Here is a 22980-nt window from a genome sequence, read left to right on the forward strand (position 1 = left end):
TTAGAAACCATCCATGAGGAGGACTGGGCCTGGGATATACCAGACAAGATTTCAAGAAACCTAAATTTGCTCAAAGAGCTGAAAAAAGTATGGACAATGAGCAAAGGAAATCAGGAAAAGACTAACAAAAGGAGAATATCCATAGAAAGATGAAAATTATGACAAGGCACCAAACAGAACTGAAGAACACAATAACAAATTTAAAAATTCCCTAGAGGTGTTCCAGAACAGATGGGGCTGGCAGAAGAAACAATTAATGAATGTGAAGATAAAGTAATTGAAATTATTCAGTCTGAGAAAAGAAAGAATAAAGAATGAAGAAAAGTGAACAAAGCCTGAGGAACCTGTGGGACACCACAAAGCAAACCAATATCCACATTGTGGTAGTCCAGAAGAAAATAAAAGGGGAAGAGAGACCATTGAAAGAAATAATATATTAAAACTTCCCAAATTTAATGAATATATGAGTATACACATCCAAGATGCTCAACAAATTCCAAACTGCATAAACCAAAATAGATCCATGCAGTGACTATTATAATCAAACTGCCAAATGCAAAAGAAAAAGAGAATTCTGAAAGCCACAAAAGAGCTGCAATACATCACATAAAAGGGAGCCTAAGTAAGATTAAGTGCCAGTTTCTCACTGGAAACCATGAAGCAAGAAGGCAATGGGATGACATATTTAACACTCTGGAAGCAGAAAATTGCCAACCAAGAATTCTACATCTGGAAAAAGTCCTTAAGAAAAGAGAGAGGGATTAAAACATTCCCACATAAGCAAAAGTAAAAAATTCATCACCACTAGATGGCCCTATAAGAGATCCTACAGGAAGGAAAACACACTAGGCAATAGATTGAAGCTATATCCAGAAATAAAATCTCCAGTAAGAGTAAAAACACAGGTAAGTATAAAAACCAGTATTAATGTATTTTTGGTTTGTAGCTATTTTTTTTTACTTTCTACAGCATCTAAAAGGCAAATGCATAAAATTTAATGATAAATCATGACTTGGGACTTGAATAAACAAGATCTATTACAAAAATTACAGAAAGATTGGAGGACAGCAAGAAAAAGGAAGTTTGTGTATACTATTTAAGTTGAATTGGAATCAAAGCAAACAAGATTGTTATAAATTTAGGATGTTAAATTTAAGATCTATGTTAACTATAAAAAATACATGCAAGAATACACAAAGTCATAATAGAGTCAAATTTAGAATACAGATGTCTAGGGGTAAGGGAATGGAGAGTTAATGCATAATGGGTGTACAGTTTCTATCTGGGAGTTGGAAGGATTTAGTAAGGGAAGGTGGTGAGGGTATTGTGAATATTGTGAATGTGATTAATCCCACTGAATATGTTGGGGAGTGGTTAAGATGGAAAGTTTATGCTCTATAGTGTTCCCACAATTTAATAAAAGTAATAGGAACTAAAGAGACAGTAACAATTAAATTCAATATGCGATCCTAGATGGGGTCTAACTGGAGATGAGAAAAGGCTCAAGGGATATATGAAAAAAATGGAACATAGACTGTAAGCTTTATATCAATATTAAATGTCTTGAACTTGCTAATTGTACTTCAGGTGGTTATGTAAATGAATACCTTTGCTTTTAGGAAATGCACATGTTGAGAAAATGGACTAAAAATAGGCAGAGTGACAGAGATGGAGAGATAGATGGAGTTATAAACAGAATGATATACGAATGTGGCAAAATGTTAAAATTAGAGGATCTGGGTATCTAGGGGATGGGATTAGTCAAAGTTCTCTGTATGGAATTTTTATATTTTGTAACTGTTCTGTAAATGTGAACATATTTCAAAATAAAACATTTTTAAATTTAATATTCCCTCAAGATGAAAACCCACAACAAAATAAGCAAAAGAAAGGAACTTCTTTAACCAGATAAAAGGCATTTACCAAAAAAACTCTATACCTACTATCATATTTAATGCTGAGTGGCTGAATTTTTACCCCTAAGGTAAGGAGAAAAGTAAATATGCACACTTGCAGCACTTCTATTCAACATCATACTGAAAATCCTAGCCAGTGAAATAAGTAAGGGAAAAAAGTATACAGATTGGAAGGGAGGAAGTAAAATCCTACCCAGTGAAATAGATAAAAGAAAACAAAGCATACAGATTAGAAAGGAAAAGGTAAAACTATATGCTTATAGATTATATTTAATGATGAGGAAAATCCTAAGGAATCTTCCAAACAACTCCTGGAACTAATAAGTGAATTCACCAAAGTCAAAGAATTTGAGTTTAGTGTTTTTAAACAGTGAACAGTATTTCTATACACTAACAAAAATGAGTATAATTTACAAAAGCAGCAAAAGAAATCAAGCACTTAAGTATTAATAGAACTAAATACATGCATGGTCAATATATAGAAAACTACCAAACAACTTTAAAAGGAATTAAAAAAAACCTAAATATATGGAGAGATATTTATATTCATGGTTTGGAAGATTCAGAATAAACCAAAATTAAAAACTTTCATCCTCGTAAAGATACTGTTGAATGAAAAGAGAAGCCACAAATAGTGAGGAAATATTTGCAAATCACAAATTTGACAATGTATGTACGTTCAGTACATAAAAGGAACTCTCAAAACTCAACAGTAAAAAAAATGACATTTAATAAATGGACAAAAGATTTGAACAGGTACTTACAAAAGAAACCAAATGGATAGCAAATAAGCACACAAAAAGATGTTCAATGTCATTCTTTTTAAAAAGTACTTAGCTGGGGGGTGCAAGAGTAATTCAGTAGTAGAATTCACACCTACCAAGCTGGAAACCAGGGTTCAATTCTTGGCTCATGCACTTCCCCCCAACAAAACATGTAAACAAAGGAAAACCAAAACAAAAAATTCAACAAATGCCATTGCAATAATAGGATACTCACATGGAAAAGAATGAAATGTAACCTCCACCATACAACATACAAAATCAAAGAAAATAATAATAATAAAGTCAAGTTTTAAAAAGTACTTAGCCAAAACAGGCAGACTTGTCTTAAAGATCTGAAAAATTAACAGGTGAATTTTCAACAATATATCAAAATTCCAGCATCCCAAATTTGCAGAAATGGAAAAGCCAATTACCAAATTTAATTGGAAGAGTAACAGGCTCTGAATAGCCAAAAACAACTTGAGAAAGAAGAATGAGGTTGGAGGACTCATGCTTCCTGTCTTTAAAACATACTACAAACCTACAATGGTGAAAACAGCATGGAATTGGTACAAGGATAGGCATATTAACCAGTGGAATCAAATTGAAAGTTCAGAAATAGACCCTTACATCTATGTCCAAATATTTTTTGACACAGCTGCCAAGTCCACTCTCATGGGAAAGACTAGTCTCTTCAACAATTGATGCTGGAAAAACTGGATATCTAAATGCAAAAGAATGAAAGAGCACCCCTTTATCACACCATATAAAAAATTAATTCAAAATGAATCAAAGACTAAATATAAGAATCAGGACTATAAAACTCCTTGAAGAAAATGCAGGGAAGCATCTTCAGGATCTTGTGTTAGGCAATGGTTTCTTAGACTTTACATCCAAAGTACAATTAACAAAAGGAAAAGTAAATAAATTGAAACTTAAAATTTTTGGACATCAAAAGACTGTCACAAAAATGAAAAGGTCACCTGCTCAATGAGAGAAAATATCTGGGAACCATATATCTGATAAAGATTTAATATCCAGAGTATATAAAGAAATCTTATAACTCAAAAATAAAAAGACAAACAACCCATTTCAAAAATAGGCAAAAGACTTGAAAAGACATTTCTCCGAAGAAGACATACAAAAGGCTAAAACTGCACATGAAAAAATGTTCAACATCACTAGCTATTAGGGAAATGCAAATCAAAATCACAATGAGATATCATTTCACACCAACTAGAATGGCTACTATTAAAAAACAGTAACAGAAAACTTAAAGTGTTGGAGAGGGTGTGGAGAAATAAGAACACTCATTCATTGCTGATGGGAATATAAAATGGTGCAGCTGCTATAGAAGAAAGTTTGGCAGTTTTTCAGGAAGTTAAACTGAGAATTACTATAGACCTGGCAATCCCACTACAAGGTATACCCAGAAGAACTGAAAGCAGGGACTCAATCAGATATTTGCATATCATTGTTTCACAGTGTCATTATTCACAATTGCCAAAAGATGGAAGTCAAAAGATGGAAGCAGCCCAAGTGTCAATCAACTGATGAACTAGTAAACAAAATGGGTATATGCACACACGATGGAGTATTAGTCAGCCATCAAAAGGCATGAAGTCCTGATGTATGCGACAACATGGATGAAACTGAGGACACTATGCTGAGTGCAATAAGCCAGACAAACAAAAAATAAAATATTGTATGATCTTGCTGATACAAACTATTACAAACAAACTCACAGTTAGAATCTAGATTACAGGTTACCAGGTAACCTAAATCTAACATATAATCTATACCTAGATTATAACATATAATTTATGTTTGGATTATAATGAAATCTAGAGTGTATATATATATATACCATAATCTATATCTATAGCTAACCTATAATCTATATCTAGACTATAAATCTAGATCTAGATCTAGATTACCATAGATTGTGGTTAGAGAATAAGGAGTTGATGCTTAATTTGTACAGAACTTCTATTTAGATTGACTATACAGATTTGGAAATGGATGGTGATTGTAATCAAGAAGTTAGGATTTAAGGGATGATTATGGTTACTGAATAACTATATAGTAATTCCTTTTTGCTTTCTGGTGTATTGGAATAGTCAGAGGGAAATAGCTGAAATCATTACCTAACTAACTTGTTCCCTGATAAAGATTGTGTAACCTTTTTTTGTACCCTTGTGATTGTAAAAACTTTGTGATTAACCTTCAGTTGGAACCATTTATCTGATTTAGAGTCCTGTGATTTATAAAGACAACCCCTAATGTTTACTAATGAAGGGTCTTGAGTCAGACCAGAAGTAATCTACCCAAAGTTCAAAGTTATCTTGATAGCCAAAACTGAATCAAACCAAAATGGGCCCACCGGACCTGTACAGTAGCTTAGATTTCAACTTACAAGTCACCTATATTTCATTATAATACTAAAAATCATGCCCAGCATATTAAGACAATTTTCTTACATATGTTCTGTGACTAAGCATGTAATCAATCTGTGCATGATGAATAATTAGATCACCTCTTATTGCATTAGCTGGTGCCATGGTGCTCATTATCCTAAAACCTGTCCATTTTTTGATAGTATAAATCAGAAGTACTACAATATACTTTTTCTCTCTTTGAAACCCTGGCATCTCAGAAATTGGTCATTTGCTGCATTGGGCAAAAGAATCCACTGCCTTTGTCCAGTAACAGTGATGATGATAGCATGTTATTGTGAGTGTGGTTAACAGCACTGAATTTTATGGGTGAATGTGGTTAAAATGGGAAACATTATGTTGTATACATTATGAGAATAAAAAGTAAAAGATCAAAGATCAGACTGCATAACACAGTGAACCATACTGTATACCATGGACTATAGTTCATTGTGTAAGTTTAAGTATGTTTGTTCATGAATTATAACAAATGTACAACTAATACAAGGTGTTAGCTATAGGGTGGGATATGGAAAAAATGCACCTAATGTAAATGATGAACGATAGTTAATAGTACTATTTTAATAATCTTTCATCAATTCTAACAAACTAACAACTGTTTAAAAAGAAGTACAATTACAAAAAAGTGCTATCATCAATTCTAACAAATGTTTCACACCAATGCAATGTTTTGGTGGTGGGATGGTACACTGGAATCCTGTACTTAAGCATGATTGTTCTGTAAACTCACAACTTCTCTAATAAAAAAAGCAAAATAAAAGCCATAAGGGAAGTGTTCTGGCTCTGAGTCACAGGTGTTCAACTTAGAAGATGGCAGCTTTCCCAATGAAAAGGAAATAATATTCTTCAAGCTGTGATCATCTATTATCAGACATTCCATCAAAGAAATTAATTTTGGAATTTTCTGAAAATATATTTCAATGACCTAATAAAAAGCACATTATCCAAAGCAGTGACAAAAATGAGGAAGAGGTGCATTGTTTTCAACAAGGCCACTTCATTTCAAGTCTGATTTATACATAATTTCCAACAACAACAAAAAAATAGATTTCCATCTACAAATCAAGGACCACCATTTAAACCTGTGTCCACTCTATTCTTTTACCTCAAAGATAAGTGGTACCTCAATCCATTACAGAGAAAGCTGGTAAAAGAGAGTAGACCCACTTGTCTAAAAACTAATAATGAAGATAAACCTTTACCTAGTATGATGAAAAAAATACAGGTAAAACCTATCTGGTCCAAGGAGATGAACAAAGAAACACAGAAGAGTTTAACTGCTAAGTGCCAACCAAATTATAAGTGCATCAAGCCTGTGACAAAGAATTCTAAAAATTCCTCACAAAATAGAGTGACCTCTGAGCCATCTGTGGAGAAAGAGAATAATTGTTATTCATCTATAAATAATCTGAATGCTCCTTGAGTTCTAAGCCAAAAAATAAAACCACAAGTTACACTCCAGGCTGGAGCAACATTTTTTGTTAATAGAAAAAAATCCTCTTTCAAGAAATTGTCTCTGGAAAATAAATCATTACTGGAATTCACCCAAAAGAATAAATCCAAAGTGACTGAAGATTCTGATTTAGAGACTGTCAGTGAAGGAAAAACTTTTATGACAAGGCAAGTACCAGAGTGCTTGTTGCTAGGAAAGGAACTGACCATTCAGCTATTGAGTTCAAGAAGTAAAAATGAAGAAAAATTAATGAAGGATTCATCAGTTTCTTCAAGAGAATGTAAACTTGATGAAAGTAAGCATTTTCCTTCAAAGGATCCTCCTAGTGAAAGCAAGAAGAGAGTTTCTTCTGAGCCCATTGTCTATCCCATCTTCAGTGTGCCTTCAGTCAATACAAGAAGGTCTCTAGCTGAAGAACAAGTCTTCTGTGGGATCCATCGTATCTACTAACTTCTTGAAACAGACCAATACACAGAAAAATACCAGACACAGAAATAAAGAAAGTAAAGACCATCATAGATGAAGGTCAGAAATATTTTTGGTCTGCTATGTATAAGTCTTGTGGCATAATCTATACAGCTAACCCTGAGGATGAACTACAGCATGTTCAGCAGAGACTTCTGGAAGGAATTAAATATAAGAATTCACAAAAGGGTGTGCAATAAAAAGAGTTTCCTCCAATCCTTCTAACTATCCTCACGTCCTCCTTCAAACACCCAGTTCCCATCTCTGGAGGTATCCAATATTAACAGTTTTCTCTGTGTATTTTCCAAAGACATACTCTGGATACATAAGCAAGTATCATCACATGATTTTTAACCTTTTTATGGTGTATCTTGCTATATAGAAAATTAAAAATTTTTACATAAAAAAACATAAGGAAAGAGTAGTGTCACTGCCTTGCTTTATGCCCAACAGCAGCAATCTATTCATTATTGCTTTTGCACCATTAAAACAAATGTCAACAGTTAGCATCTTCATATTACAAAAATGATCTTGACCTCACAGAACTCTGGAAACATTCCTGGGGACTAGAGACCACACTTTGAGAATTACTGGCTATTTAAACAATACTTTCACTGAAGGTGATTTTTAACTATTTTCACTTTTATGGGCATTCTTTCATAAAACTTACTAAAATATACACACACTATGATACAAAATGAGAGTTAAACAACTCACCTGGAATTTATTCATTTCTGATGCTCCAGGGAAAAGGTAGAAACTATGAAGCCAGGGAAGGGGAAGCTGACAGGAGTCATAGGACTTTATCTTGCAGCTCCAGAAACCACGTATGAGAAATTTCCATGCATTTTTCTAAAGAATAAACCTTTGGAAAAAAATATCTTTAACTTTTCATATGCAATTAAGAAGGGCCATGATGAATGTTCATCTCTCCATGGGTGATTCTGACATAATCTTGATGAACCTGGGACATTTTTATTGAGTTAATTGAAGCATTTACTTCCTACTGTTTGCTTTAAAAATTATGTCTGTTTATAGTAAATAACACAAAAGAATTTAAAATATAAACATCAAATAATTAGTTATGTAAGGTGTATAATATATCCAATGATGGAACCCTACACTGATATTACAAATGATATTGAAGAGAAATATTCATTGACATGGAATGATTTTGCGGTTACATGCCAGAACAATTTTTCCTGTTAATATACTAAATTTCACAAGCTTAGAAAGTCTTTTGAGAGCTCTCAACAATGAGATGTTTCTTCTCCCTAAACTTCAGATTCTCAAAATCACTTTTCCAAAAAGGTTGTTTTAACTTCAGTATGATAAACAACAGTGGACCTGGAGACTTCAGGTCTACCTCAGGTTCCACAACTCAGGAACCTAGGGACTTAGTTTCAATCTTATGATTTTTAAAATAAGGAGGAATTAGATAACTTTGAATACATTTTCATGTACCATCCTGATATTATGTCTTTGTCACAAATCTAATACAGTGTTCTGGAATTCACTATGCCCTCAAACCATGACTTGGGCCTAGTGTAAAATTCAATTAGGCCTTAATGAACTCTCATGTGACCATCTACTCTGCTGACAGTGGCAAAAACCTAACTTCTACTAAAATAACAACTGGGCACCATAATCCCAAATTGGCAACTTCTTATATGTTGCAAAAACAGCTAGATGCCATGAACCTGAAATCCACATATGAGCAGAAACCAGCCTGGGGTTTTTACACAAAGACTAATAGGAAACCCAGAGAGCAGCAGCCAGTCAGAGGCATTATATCACTTTCATAACATAGAGCATGAATGAGTCCCAGTTTTCATCTTTAATAAAAGTCCCATTTTTCATCTCCAAACTTGGCCTGAATAGGTTCTCTAGTAAAATTTAATGCTGAGTGCTCAATTTGTGGTTTCAATTTACTTTGTTCTCTTTAACTGTCCTTTGAGACCAGGTTGGAGGATGAAGGAGGAAGGACATTAATTTACCTTTTGACCCCTGGGTTCTGAGGAGGTAAGATTAGGTCACTACACTCCACAATTCTCACCTGGTGGTGCTCAGCGATAAAGATTGTGCAAGGCCCTCCTCAGGCCACACCCGATGCCCTCCTCAACCTTCCCCTGACCCCCCACTACCCAGCCCCTCACAAGGCCGTGACCTGACCCTTTCCCGACCCCTGGAAACGGTGGCGGCTCCCAAGGCCCGACTCCGCCCAGTTTCTGAGACCCCACTGTCCCAGCCTTGGCCTGACCCCCACAGAGCGACCTCGGGCATACCTGCAGGGGCTCAGCCTCCCCTCGTGACCCGCGCTGAGCACCGCCCCTTCCCCTGTGCCACCGCGGAACCCCGAGGCCTGCGGCCTGCTGTGGAGACACAGCCTGGGAACAACCAGAGTGTGGGCAGCGACTGCACATGCGCAGAGCGCCTGGGACAGGGCACGCACTCTTCTGTTGACATCGCAGTCATTGGCTTGGGTGGGGCGTGTCCTGCTGAGGCAGGGTCTGCTGGAGGCCTGGGCAGTTTGAGACCCACAGCGAGGACTGGGACCGACAGATGCTCCCCACCCTGGACCTTGAAGACAGAAGCCTACCCTGAGGACATGCCATAAATGTTGGTGGGTAATTTAAATAATCCCCTGGAAATTGTCTGGTTGTTCAGCAAACAATTACACCCTCTGAGAGACGCTTTATCTTAGAAATGCTGGCCTTCAAAATTGTGCGAACAATACATGGGAGTGCAGTAAACTAGAAAATATGTATGAACCAGAGCCGAAGACAAGGGCCATACACACCACTTCCTAAAAGAAAACGAAGAAGCTTGATATTAGATGCACACTTTTTAAAAGCTTTACACGATTTTTATTCTAATGGCAGAAAGTTTTGTAACTATCATTTCACGACGGAATATATACTGAGTCTCCTTCATGGTTAGTAACTTTATGTTGTCAGTTTACTCGTGCGAATAAGAGAATTACTTCTCATTCAAAATCATTACAAATGTTAATTTTTTCATTATAAAATTAATTTTTAAACGTGCCTGATCCATATTGGGATATGTATACATATATGTAAGCACACAAACATGCACCAGTTTTCAGGATGGCAGTGTTACTAGACAAAAGCAGTGGATTCTTTTATCTGATGCACGCACCCCATATATCATTTGCACCAATTTTCATTCTTCCAGTATCCAAATCCTTGTTTTGTTTGCATTGTTTGTTTGTTTAGTTTTTGCTTATTTATTTGTATATTTGGTATCACAGTTCTTCAGTGATTTTTTAAATAAAATTACCAAGTGGTTGATGCTATCCAGTGAATCTTCTTGCTTAGACTTAGTCCTCATTGCCTTCATTATACAGCACCAACTCAACTTCCCTTTAGTAATCAACATCAATCCCCCTGGCATGTGAAATCTCATTCTCTATGCATGGATGAATATGTATAATATTGACAGACCTCTCCCACATTAATCTATGTTCATCTTGGATCTTAGTTTTTCTCAAATGCACACAGATACCTGCCATTATATGAAAGTCCTAGCTACATTTGATTCATCGCAGGACAGACAAATAGCTAAATCAAAATAATTAAATCACATCCCTGGGACATTTAATGCTTGGACTGACATAATGTTTCCCCATTAATAATTGTGAATATGAAACTCATGGACTAACTTTGTGTTATCAATCAGTGAGCAAGGTGAATGTGCTGGGAATCTGAAAAGCTTCCTAGACAAAGAAAAACTGAATGAAAAGATGACAGAAATGCCAGGTTGCAGTTGTTTCCCTCTTGTATTTTTATCCATTAATAAGGATGAAGTCTGTTATAAGAAAGTCAATGTCTTCTTGATAGAGAAATTGTATTTTGAGGGAATAATAGAAGCAAAACAATTATTTAAACATACAATAGAAATTCACAAGGGCAAGGGTACAAGGTTGGATTAGTGATAATTGATTTGGTTATTTCTTACACCTCTAATGTGAAGTTTATAATACAAGTAAATGTTAAATCAATTGAAGAATCAAATCTTCTTTGACAAATGGAAGGAACTAAGGGCTTCATGAGAAAGAATAAGAACTGATATAAAAGGGAATTGAAATGCTAAAGGACAATCCATAAATATGTGATAAATAAATGTAGCCAATACATTTAGCTAATGTAGTTAATTAAAAAGGCAGTGACCTCAATGATATGCAACAATAAGTTACTACTGGACTTCAAGTACTATAGAATATATCCTGTGATTATGTTTTATCATAGGTGTGTATGTGAGTATGTGTCCTTATTACCAGCCAGACTGCTGCATTGTTTCTTCTTTCCAAATTTTATATACACAAACTCAACCAAGTAATACATACACCTATATTACTCTAGTATTACTTTGTCCCTCTTTAACCAATAGCACTGTTACCAAAATATATATTAAATTCTATTTTTACCACCAGAAGTGTCAGTACTACCACCAGAACATTATAATATTTGAATATTTAAAGCATCAGATGTAAATGAATCCAGTCTAACTATACTTTTTATGATTGGAAATGATATGAAGATATACTACAGCATTCCACCATTTACAGTATCAAGTCCTGTACTGATTCTCAGTAATACTGAGAATTCCCGTGGTTGGGATGACTCTTCAGTAGTCCATTACTTAGATCTCATCCTCTTAAGGAACTCTTGGCCCTTGGAAAAAGTATCCTTCAGTGCACCTTTTATGGTTTCATTCCATAGACTGAAGATGAAGGGATTCAAGAGAGGTGTGATGACACTGGAGAGGATAAAGAGGATCTTGTTGAGATGCAGGCTGCTCTTCTAGGAGGGATGGACATAGACAAAGATGGAGATCCCATAGCCCATGGAGATCACAGTAAAGTGAGATGCACAGGTGGTAAAGGCTTTGTGTTGACCTTGGCCTGAGGGCATCTTCAGAATGGTGGAAATGATGTAAGCATAGGATACCACTGTGGGTGAGAGGGAGCTGATGAGTAGGACAAGGGAGCTGTTGAAATTCAACAACTCAATGGCATGTATATCAGCACAGGCCAAGTGGAGGAATGGGGCACTGTCACAGAAAAAAATGATCAATCTCATTGGGGCCACAGTATGGCAGTCCTGCTTTAAGGATGGTAGATGGTAGGATGAGGAGGAAGCTGCCTACCCAGGAGAGGATGGCAAGATGGACACAGAGTGTGCTGGCCACAACTGTAGGATATTGAAGGGGGCTGCAAATGGCTACATAATGGTCATAGGACATGACAGCAAAAAGGATAAACTCAGTGCATCCAGACAGGAAGAAGAAATAGTATTGGATGAAGCATTCACTAAATGAGATTCTATTCCTTTCTGACAGGAAGCCTGCCAGCATCTTGGGAACAGCAGAGGTAGTGGTTAATATTTCACTGAAAGAGAGATTGCTGAGGAAGAAATACATGGGTGAGTGAAGCCTGTAATCCACAAGGATCAGGGTAATGATGAGGGTGTTCCCAAGTCACCAAATAAGTCAATAAAAAAATTTAAAAACAAGAGGCACTCTAGTGCTCGAGAGATAGGTATCCCAATTAGAATGATATCTTGCACCATAGTCCAATTCTCTCTCTCCGTGCTAGGTGAGGAATCTATTCTCTTAGGAGAACCAAAAAAAAAAGAAATAAGTTAGATATATTGTTCAGTAAAACAAGATATTCAAAGATAAAGGGATTTGGACAATCTTATTCATTCTGTTTCTACCAAGAATAAACTATATTACTGAAAATATGGCTCTGTTTAATTTTTCTTATAACTTTCCAGATAAGAATATATGAACTTCAGTGTTCTCAATTATAATGATATACAAAAACACCCTCAATTGCCTTTACACAGTTAATTTTAATCCCAACATTCTTATTTTTACCAAAAATGTAAAAAAGACAGTAAGTAAAATTTCCTTATATATAATTATTGGTGAAAATGCATTGTAAAAGAAAATATATTTCTTTTTATAAAGTATTATTGAATTTCATAGGTGATTTTTTTTCTTTTAAGTAAACTGGCATGCATCAATATTTAATATATTGTCCAATTAACACAAAGCCTTAATTAAATCTTCAAGGCACAGACTAATTGGTTTATACAATTTTACCTCTATTTTTTTTGTCTATTTAGAGTAGAGAGTACACTGTAAAAGATACCCCTTGCTGGAATGTAGAAATCACAATTAATTTATATTGTATCCTTTAGTTACTAAAAGCAGTCATCCCTACAGAATTTAAATTTTTACTAATATTTTTGTTAATGTTTATTGTAGTCAATGTAGAGTAATCTTATTAAATAGAACTTTTAAATGATAAAATAATAAATAGTTAAAGGGAATAGTTATATAAAGGATTAAACTTTTAAAAGTCTTATTATTTAGAGAATGAATTCTAGAACAATCCAGTAGCATTTTGTTGATTATTTCACCATATGTCCATAAATCTCTGTGGTTGCAGTAGATATTTATTTCTTGCCTTAGCCACAATGTATGTTACAATACTTCTCTACTTATGATATAAATTAGTGCCAGAGTTGGACTCACTTTATATAATTAAAATAAATTGGCAGAGTACACAGAGAATACTCTAAATGTGAAAGTGATGTGAATAGATTTGTCATATTAAATGAAGAATTTAAAAATAGCATGTGATTTAAGAGGGCAGGAAAACCTCAAAGGAGGTCCCCAAGCCAAAAGAAATACAGGAAAATCAATTAGCAATTTTAAAAAAAGTAAAAACAAGTAATGAATCACACCACTAAAACTAGCATATCAATTATATTTGTAAAGCATAGTGGCAGTTAGCCAAGTATAACATTCAGAATGAAATAAATACAAAATTTTACTGTATGCAATTTTTATGAAACATATATAAATATAATGGATCAAAAAGTTTGAAAAAGCATTGGTATATATGTATTAAAATATAGGGAGTAATATATAATAATGAAAAAATAATCTGACATACTCTATGCTTAATGATCAAACACCTGAGAGTGAAAAACATTAAGAAAAACATGGATATTATAAATAGTTGAAGCATTTGTAATAAAATTATGGAAATGCATGGAATATGAAAAGTGAGCTTGTTAAGTGAATCAACAGAATGTAAGATTCTATTCCTGGATTTTAAATCCTTATCTCAAAACTACTTCATAATTCATGCAAAATCCATTTGTATATATTGTAATTCCAATCAAGTACCAGTATGATCTCAATTTTCTGCCAATAGATCAAAGTAAATTAAATGAAATTCTATACAGTAACTATTATGATTTTAAAATCTACCAGCATTGCCTATATACTACTAAACTACAGCAACTTGGGACAACAATTCAAAAACTCATGAACATTTTTAACCATTCATTTTAATTGAGGTGAAAATTATAAGGAAGAAAATTTCAAGAGAATTTCAAACAGAATATGAGTTTCCAGTAGCGCCTACGCTGCCTAAAGAAGCTGCATTAGGTGACTGACCATGGAGGTAGGATAAGGACATGTAAAATGGGAAGAAGAGACTAGGCTCTCAAATATGGTTGTACTCTCAAATGATGTTATAATTAGAGTACTGCATGGTATTATGTAAGGGTTCTGCATAGGGGATGAAGGGAAAAAGAAAGAGAGGGAGAAAGAGATTTTTCAGGGAATATGCAAAAAATATAAACTATAGACATAAGGCCATTGCATGATGGTTAAGGAAAGTGATGAGAAAATACTGACTACTACAGAAGCCAAACCATGTGTTGGTGTTTTCAAGCAAATTTGGTGAGATTCTGTGTGTTATTAAATTGTAAATATAAATTCCTTAAGGCTTATTTAAATGAATCTACCTGAGTGGACAAGATTGCCCAACTTTCCCCAGCATCTATCCTTCGAATAATTCTCAGACATTTGCTATGGGTCAAGGCCATCTTTTCTTCAGGAGTAACATCTAGATGCAATTTTGTAAATATTCCCTGTAGACCTCTGGTCTCATTTTCTAGAATATTTTACTTTTTCCTTAACAATCCCAAACCTTGCCTGACAAGATGTCTCCTTTGTCTGGTGTAATTTCCTAATCTGAGGAAAGAGGAAGAGAATGTCATGACTTTGATCCATTTTTATTTCCTGTGGAATCAAGGTTCAGAGCTGAGAAGATGGGGTTTACATAGTAACTGCAGAGCCATAGCCTTTCTGAGGTTGGGGTATAGTCAAACTAACACAGGTAAATTACTGCACAATCCTGGAGGAAGGTTTCACTGAGGAAAACAAGGCTTTTAAATCAACACAGGACCCCTCAGGGGCAACTTTTACTAATGGAATAAAAGCAAACTTGTTTCTACTCATCCTGCCCATTTTGCTTTGTAAACTTATTAATACAACTATTCCATAGAAATGCCAGTACATGTAGAAAACTTTACTTTCCCAGGAGAATTTTTAAAAGCACTGGGCCAAGCAGTTTCAACTAATGTGAACATTTTTTTCTAAACTGTTTATAGAGCCACAGAAGATATACATATATATTATATATTTATGTATGTATAAATATATGTGTATGTATAATCTTCAATTATGCTACCTCAGAACTTCAGCTAGCTGTGCTTCAGAGATAGGGAAACAATTGCTCACTTATAGAGAGTGACTAGAATGAATATACAAAACTATTTCAAAAACTGAATTACCTGAATGTGAAATCAGGAAAAAATAATTAGGTATGAGAAATAACAGAAGTATATAAATTAAAATTTGAGGAAAAATTACTCGAAGGTGTAAAATTTTAAGTTCTATGGTGAATTACCACTAAATTTTTTATGATACACATATAACTTGCTAATAATTATTGTATGTATTTGTATTCCCTGCTTTAACTTTTGATATCATATCAATTTTCTATATGACTAAACATTTCATTGCAATTTTTTCATTCTTCTACTACCAAGCACTGATGATGACAGAAATATTCTTACCCTAGAGGGTTTGTGTGATTTTATGTAAATCTAGAAATAAAGAGTGCTGCCTAAGGTAATACAAGACATTACTAGTAGATGTATTGCCTAAGAAAAATATGACCAGTTGATAAGTATCTTGAATAAACTGGTACTTCATTAGGATGTGAAAGATGGTAGCATTTGAACATGTGAATATGGTAGGAAAGAAAGGTGCTTGATGGAGAAAAGAAATAATTATAATTAGAAGGCAGCAGTAGTGAAAACATTTGGAATAAGAAATACCCAAAAATATAGAATTAAGACAAAAGTTAGTGGAAACTAATTCTTTAGTGCTCTTTCATAGCAATGATATGTGTAAAGCAAAATCGTAGTGAAAACATTTAGAATAAGGTATACCCTGAGGGCGGGCCATGATGGTTCAGCAAGCAGAGCTCTCTCCTGCCATGCGGGAGACCCAGTTTTGATTCCTGGTGCCTGCCCATGCAAAAAAAAAAAAGAAAAACAACCCAGAAATGTAGAATGAAAACAAAAGTTAGCAGAAACTAATTCTTTAATGCTCTTTCATAACAATGATATGTGTAAAGCAAAATCAATACTGTGTATAAATAAATAAATTACCTCTGTGTTCAATTAAAATCAGCAAAATGATAATTTTGTTTCACTATTCTATTCATAGATTGAAATTTGTTCTATATGTGGCCCAGTTTGACATAGAACGCTGATTTATTCCTAAGTTATTCCCCTTTTTACACTAGCCTTATTACTCATGAAGAAGACTCTACTACTGTAAGTTAGCCTTATTTCTACTAGGATGTTTCCAAATATAACAGTGACTGCAATTTTTGTCATGTTTCCTAATAGTAGCAGATTTGAGGGGATCCAATTCTCATCAAAAGTTTCCCAATATTTTCCATAGTGCATATTTTTATCAGACATCCCCAATAATATTAACCGGAGTCAGCACTTCTCATAAAGAATTCACCAGTAATATACAGTGCCTCCATTTCACATGAGAAGTGTCCTCCTTCCTTATCTGAATTATCCCATATTATTGTGTCCCAATTCTTCATTTCCCAAAATAATGCTAGGGTCTTCACATCCCCCTGGAAGTTCTAAATATTTAAGTAGTGTCCCCATTCCTCATCAGAATCTCCCCAATAGTATACCAGTGCCATGATTCCTCATCAGAAATTTCCCAGTATTATAGTATTTCTTCCAATTCCATTGCAACTTCATGAATAAAATGCCAGTTTTCCCATTCATCTTCAGAATTTTCCCAATATTATACTAGTGCCCCTTTCCTTATCCACAATTACCTCTTCTTGTGCTATTGTCTTCATTCATCATCTATACTTCCTAATATAACTTCTGTGTTTCCTTCATCATTAGAATTTTCATAACATGATAGCTCATTATAGAAGTTTCTGTTTATTATGTAATTCCTCCAATTTCTGATTGTAAACTTATTATTAAATATATGCCATCAATCTCTATCATATATTTTCCAATATTTCACTGCTGACTCCATTACAAATCCAAATTTCTCCATTTATCAGTACCCACATTCCCCTTCAGACATTTGCTAATATAATTCCAGGATTCTTCCTCATCAGAATCTTTCCCATAATATTCTATTGCTTGCATTCTTCTTCAGAAGATAGTAAAACATATGCTGCTCCTCCCATTCCTTATCATATTTCCTCCATATGTTACCCATACCCTTAGTCTGTATCAAAATTCTCTTATTGTCTGCACCCACAATCATAATCAGAGTTCTACATGTATCACACCACTCTGTTACTTACCATAAGTTTTATCATATAATACCATTGCCCAGATATTCATGTTTCCCAATATTAAGGCAGGCCATTGTTTTTCTTAAACTCCAAATATTATATTGGTATCCCCATATACTTCAGATTTTTTCCACATGACACCAGTTCCATTATTCATCTTCAGAAGTTTTCCATTATGAAATTAACTCCACTATATCATAAGAACTTTCTCATCATATACCAGTGCTGCTATTTCTTCTTTCTTTCCTTTTTTTAAATATAAAATGCTTCACAAATTTGTGTGTCATCCTTGCACAGGGGCCATACTAAACTTCTCTGTATCATTCCAGTGTTGTATATGTGCTGCCAAAGTGAGCACTCATTGCCCCTATTTCTTTAGGAAACTTCTTATCAGAACTTTCCCAATATTATATGAACTCCCCTCATTTCTCAACAGAAGTTTCTCTGTTTGTTTTAACAGTTCCACATTCCTCTTCAAAGTGTGTCCAATTTATTACACTATTTCCTCTTTATTGATCAGGAGTTGACTCGCATGAAATCAGCATTCCTATTCCATTTCAAAAGTTTTCCAATATTAGACCAGTGCACCCATTCATCAGCATGTCTACTCATATAATACAAGTGACTACATTCTCTTTGAAAGATTTCCCAAATGACATCAGAGGCCACACTCTGAAAAGATTTCTGTTATAAAAGAAAACCTTTCTGCATCAGTATTTTCCCAATATTATACCGGGTTGATCATTGATCATCAGAATTTTTCTTATTGCATAATTGCCACATTTTCATCAGATGCTTTTCAATGTTATTCCAATGTCTCATTTTTATTAAGGTTTTCCATATGATTACAGTGACCCTATTTCTTTTGAGAAGATTCCCCATAATAGTGCAACCATTCATTTCAGGTATTCTGCCATATTATACCAATGTCTAATTTACTGATATGAAGTTTTGTAAAATATTTCAATGACCTAATATCTCTAGTAGTTTCCATGTATTATATCAGAATCCCAATTCCTCACTGGAATATATTTCCCCAGTATTATACCAATGTCCTCATTTTTTTATGAGAAATCACAGAAATTTCTTATGTTACTAGTATTCCAGTTCTTCAGATTTCCCATATTATACAAGTGAATGGATTCCTCATGGAAATTTTGTAAAATTGTTTCATCCCCACTACATGCCTATATCCAATTCTCCTTCAAAAATTTCTCAATATTATATGCATTCTATGTTTCTCATTGTATTTTTAGTACAAATTTCCAAATATTAAAATGTTCCTACCATCTTCATGGAAACTTTTCTATTATTATAACAGTATCCTCCAGTCTTCACAATATGCTTCCCAAAATTATACATATTTTCCATATATTATTAAATGCCAAGTATTAAGTCAATGTTACAGTTACTTTTTTGAAAATACCCAATATTATATCAGAACCCTAAATCCTCACAATGAATTTTCCAGTATTATATTGATGCCTTCAGTTTTTTCAGGAGTTCTTCAAATTATACTAGTACCCCATTCCTCATTAGTATCTCCTCCATTAAACACCAGTGTCACATTTCTTTTCAGAAGACCCAATATTATATCACTGCCACAAATCCTCACCATAATATTTCCATATTACATAATATTACCTGTTGTTCCATGAGGTTTCACTGCCACCATTGCTTATTTGAAAATTTGCTATATTATTCCAATGTTCACATTTATCATCAGAAATTTCCCAATATTATACCTGTACTTTCATTTGTCTTTGCAAATTTCCCAACATTATTTCATTTCTCTAAATCCTTCATCAGTAATTTACAAATATTGCTTTGGTAAACTTAATTGTCATCAGAAACAATAACTGCTGTATATGTATACTTTCTTATAGAAATATTCTCAGCTTCATACTAGCAAGCATATTCTTAGTTGGGAATTTCCCAATATTGTACAGATATAACTTCCTCATGAGAATGTGCCCAATGTTATACCTGAGTCTCCCTTCATCATTGTAAAGTTTCTAGTAACATCTTTCCTCTTTAGAATTGTCTCAAGGTTACTTTTATTATCTTTCACTTAACAAAAGATTTCTCCTAATATAACTGCACCACAGTAATTCAATGAAATTTTCCAAAATATTTTATACATTCAATGCTCTTCAACAATTTTCCAATGTCATACAATTATCCCCATTCCACATTGTCTCATTCTTTATATTGGTGATTCCATTGCACTTCAGAATTTCCTCCAATTATGTTAGTGTCCCCATTTCTCATCAGAAATTGTCCCATATTATCCCAGAGCTCATATTCATTATTGGAAATATCTTAGATAGGACAATAAATTATGTGGCCATGAGCATGTAAGTCATTAAATGGTGATGAGGCAACTGGTGGGTCAAATATATATGTGGACTTCCAATGCTGTAAATAGTCTGCATAAATTTAATATTTTTGCATAACTGAGAAGCTATATACTTAACTAAAGGGTTGTGCTTTTCTGCTTACATGTTTATCTATTAAAGTACTTGCCTTAATCTTATATAGTGTTACCATGGGTAGCTTTCTAAAGCATCAGACATCATTTTAAATTAGCAAATAAATTAAACTTTACAAGCCACATATATACATTTTCCAAATTTCATTCCATTATTAACATTTATTCTCTATGGGATTTTGTTCATTAAAAGTTTGTGTTCCAGTAATGAATCTCTCAAAATTTCCCAGTTTGCAGATTAGCAATAGATTCTTTCAATTCCCCATATCCATGTGACTTCAGTCATATTTTTATTTTTTATTTATTTATATTGTGAAAAGTAACATGTACACAGAAAAGCAATGAATCTGAAAGCACACTACAACAATTAATTATAGAATGGAATTCAGAATTTGATGTGGATTACAGTTCCACAATTTAAAATTTTTCCTTCTAGCTTTTCCAAGACACTGAAGACTAAAATGAATATTGATACAATGATTCAGCAGTCATAATCATCATATCTTTTCTGTTATAGCTCCACCTTCTTCTTTGACATTTCTCCCAACATTTAGGGGCATTTTGGCTATGCCCATTATAACTTTTTCATGTTGAAAGCACTGTTGATAATATGGGATGGGAGATGGAACTATTTGATGTTCTGAAGAGGCTGGCCTCTGTTGGTTTCAGGAATCATCTGGCCTAGGAACTGATCTGGAGATTGCAGTTTTCTGAAAAGTAATCATGGTGCATGAAAATTTTCTAGAAGCTCAGATAAAACCCTAAGTGTTCTTTAATATTGGCAGGAATGGTTTTGGTTGGAATTTGGCACATGATGAGAAATAGCAATATCTAGCTGAAGCTTGAATAAAGGTAGCCTCCAGAAAACCCTCATGATCTATTTGACTTCTCTAAGCCACTGATACCTTATTTATTTTTGTTAATCCCACAGTGCTAGGGCAATGTTCAGCCCTGGAAGTTATATCCTACCTTGCCAGGGAGACTTTCCTTCCTATATTCAGACAATTTTTTTTTAAATGATGACTTTAGGTTCACTTAGAAACACTCTGAATTTTGTAAAGAAAATCAATAGCCAGCAAATACCAGACATATGTACATAAAACACAGAAAACAATCATGCACACACACATGTTGTTACATTTCAACAATAATACAGCTAAAGAATTGAAATTGATGCTGCATGTGGCACAACTGTATACTCATATTTTTAGTTTATTATAGTGAACTGAAAAGCTCAAGATCAGCAAAAGGAAAAGGTGTGTTGGGTGAAGTTCAGAAGAAAAGAGGTGCAAGGTGTCAGTTGGCCTCTCCCAATGTAGTTGCATGGATGGGTGTAATTCATCCAACAACAATGTATAACATCAACATGTCAAAGGAGGACTAATCAGTGAACCTCAAAGGAAATTTTGCCATCCAGTAATTTTATTGGTGATTAGTCACATAGGGATGCAACACAGATGTGATTGACCTCAGCTATTCAGACTCCAGTTACCCCATCCCTGAGGTCAAACTGATACTGTGTGGTCCAAAGCCCCATGCATTCAAAAACAGTTATTCACAAATATCACTTTCTTACTATAAACTATCTGGAGTGACACAAGTTATACAGGTCATTCTTACTGTGCTGGTTGGGGCAAGGGCTCAGAGGATATCTCTCACAGCCAACAGTCAGTCCTGTACACCTTTGGAATGTAGAGATCTCATTATCCTTATTCTTCTGAGTTAACCCATTACTGTAGAGTTCAGCTCCACAGCCCTTGGTCTAGATTATCTTACAGTAAAATGATCAGATTTTTTCTCAGCATCTACATTTAGTATGTCATTATAACAGATAAAGCAATAGTGTCAATATGGATATGTTTAACATTTGGAAGATCCAGGGTTGGGTAGGGATATACTTAAAGAAATGACTAATCCATCATATAAAAACATAAGTACATTTTAATATTCTGATTAATTTGATTACTCATTTTCCCCTTGATCTACCACTATGTGTACCTTGTAATAAACTGTAAAGAATTATTCAATGTAAAAGTAACTGATTGTTAGGTAAATTCAGTTTTCCCTAATGCAAGACATTTTATATCAGTATTAATCCTGAGGAGATTTTACCCTATCTCCAACCCATTTAATCATCACTATCACTGTTACCATATGACAATTTTTTTGCATATCTTTTTTTCCTGATTAGGGAATTTGTGGGTTTAGAGAATGATTTTGCAAAAAACACAAGATTCCCATATACTATACTAATATTAGCACTTACATTGTTGTTAAAGCTTTGTTACAAGTGATGATAGCACATTTTTATGATTGCTTTATTAACTATAGTCCATGGTTTAACTTAGGGTTCCCTATTTGTTCAATGTAGTTGTATGGATTATTTTTTAAAACTTTATTCTGTTACCATATATACAAGCTAACATTTAGTTTTAATCACATTCAAATACATATTTCAGTGCTCTTAATGACATTCTCAGTGATATGATCAAAACCCCAATCCATTATCACAACATTGACATTATTCTAAATAGGAATTTTTTTTATATTTTAAGCCTTTTCTCCCAATTCCCTATCCCCATCCCATCCCCTGGTAGTTCATAATTTTGATTCTTTTTTCAGTTGATAGTTGAATCATATGTGTGTGTGTGTATATATATATATATAAATACATACATGCATACATATATA

General features: G+C 34.1%; 1 long non-coding RNA gene, 1 other non-coding gene and 1 pseudogene across 3 annotated transcripts in view; 1 reads left to right on the top strand and 2 right to left on the bottom strand.

The window, feature by feature from the left end:
- The window catches only part of LOC143679133 (uncharacterized), an 89404-nt gene extending 81552 nt beyond the window's left edge, over positions 1-7852 (bottom strand). For both annotated transcript variants that reach the window (XR_013173566.1, XR_013173567.1), the window contains exon 1: positions 7772-7852. This is a non-coding gene — a long non-coding RNA (uncharacterized LOC143679133). The remainder of the gene's footprint in view (positions 1-7771) is intronic.
- On the top strand, positions 5551-7254 carry LOC143679341 (N-acetyltransferase ESCO2 pseudogene; annotated as a pseudogene).
- Positions 7853-18050: 10198 nt separating the features above from the next.
- LOC143681869 (U6 spliceosomal RNA) lies at positions 18051-18156 on the bottom strand. The gene has a single exon (XR_013174921.1). It is a non-coding gene; the product is annotated as a U6 spliceosomal RNA (small nuclear RNA).
- Between the last annotated feature and the right edge of the window lie 4824 nt (positions 18157-22980).

This window comes from Tamandua tetradactyla, chromosome 4 (genome assembly GCF_023851605.1).
Source record: "Tamandua tetradactyla isolate mTamTet1 chromosome 4, mTamTet1.pri, whole genome shotgun sequence".
NCBI classification, from domain to species: Eukaryota; Metazoa; Chordata; class Mammalia; order Pilosa; family Myrmecophagidae; genus Tamandua; species Tamandua tetradactyla.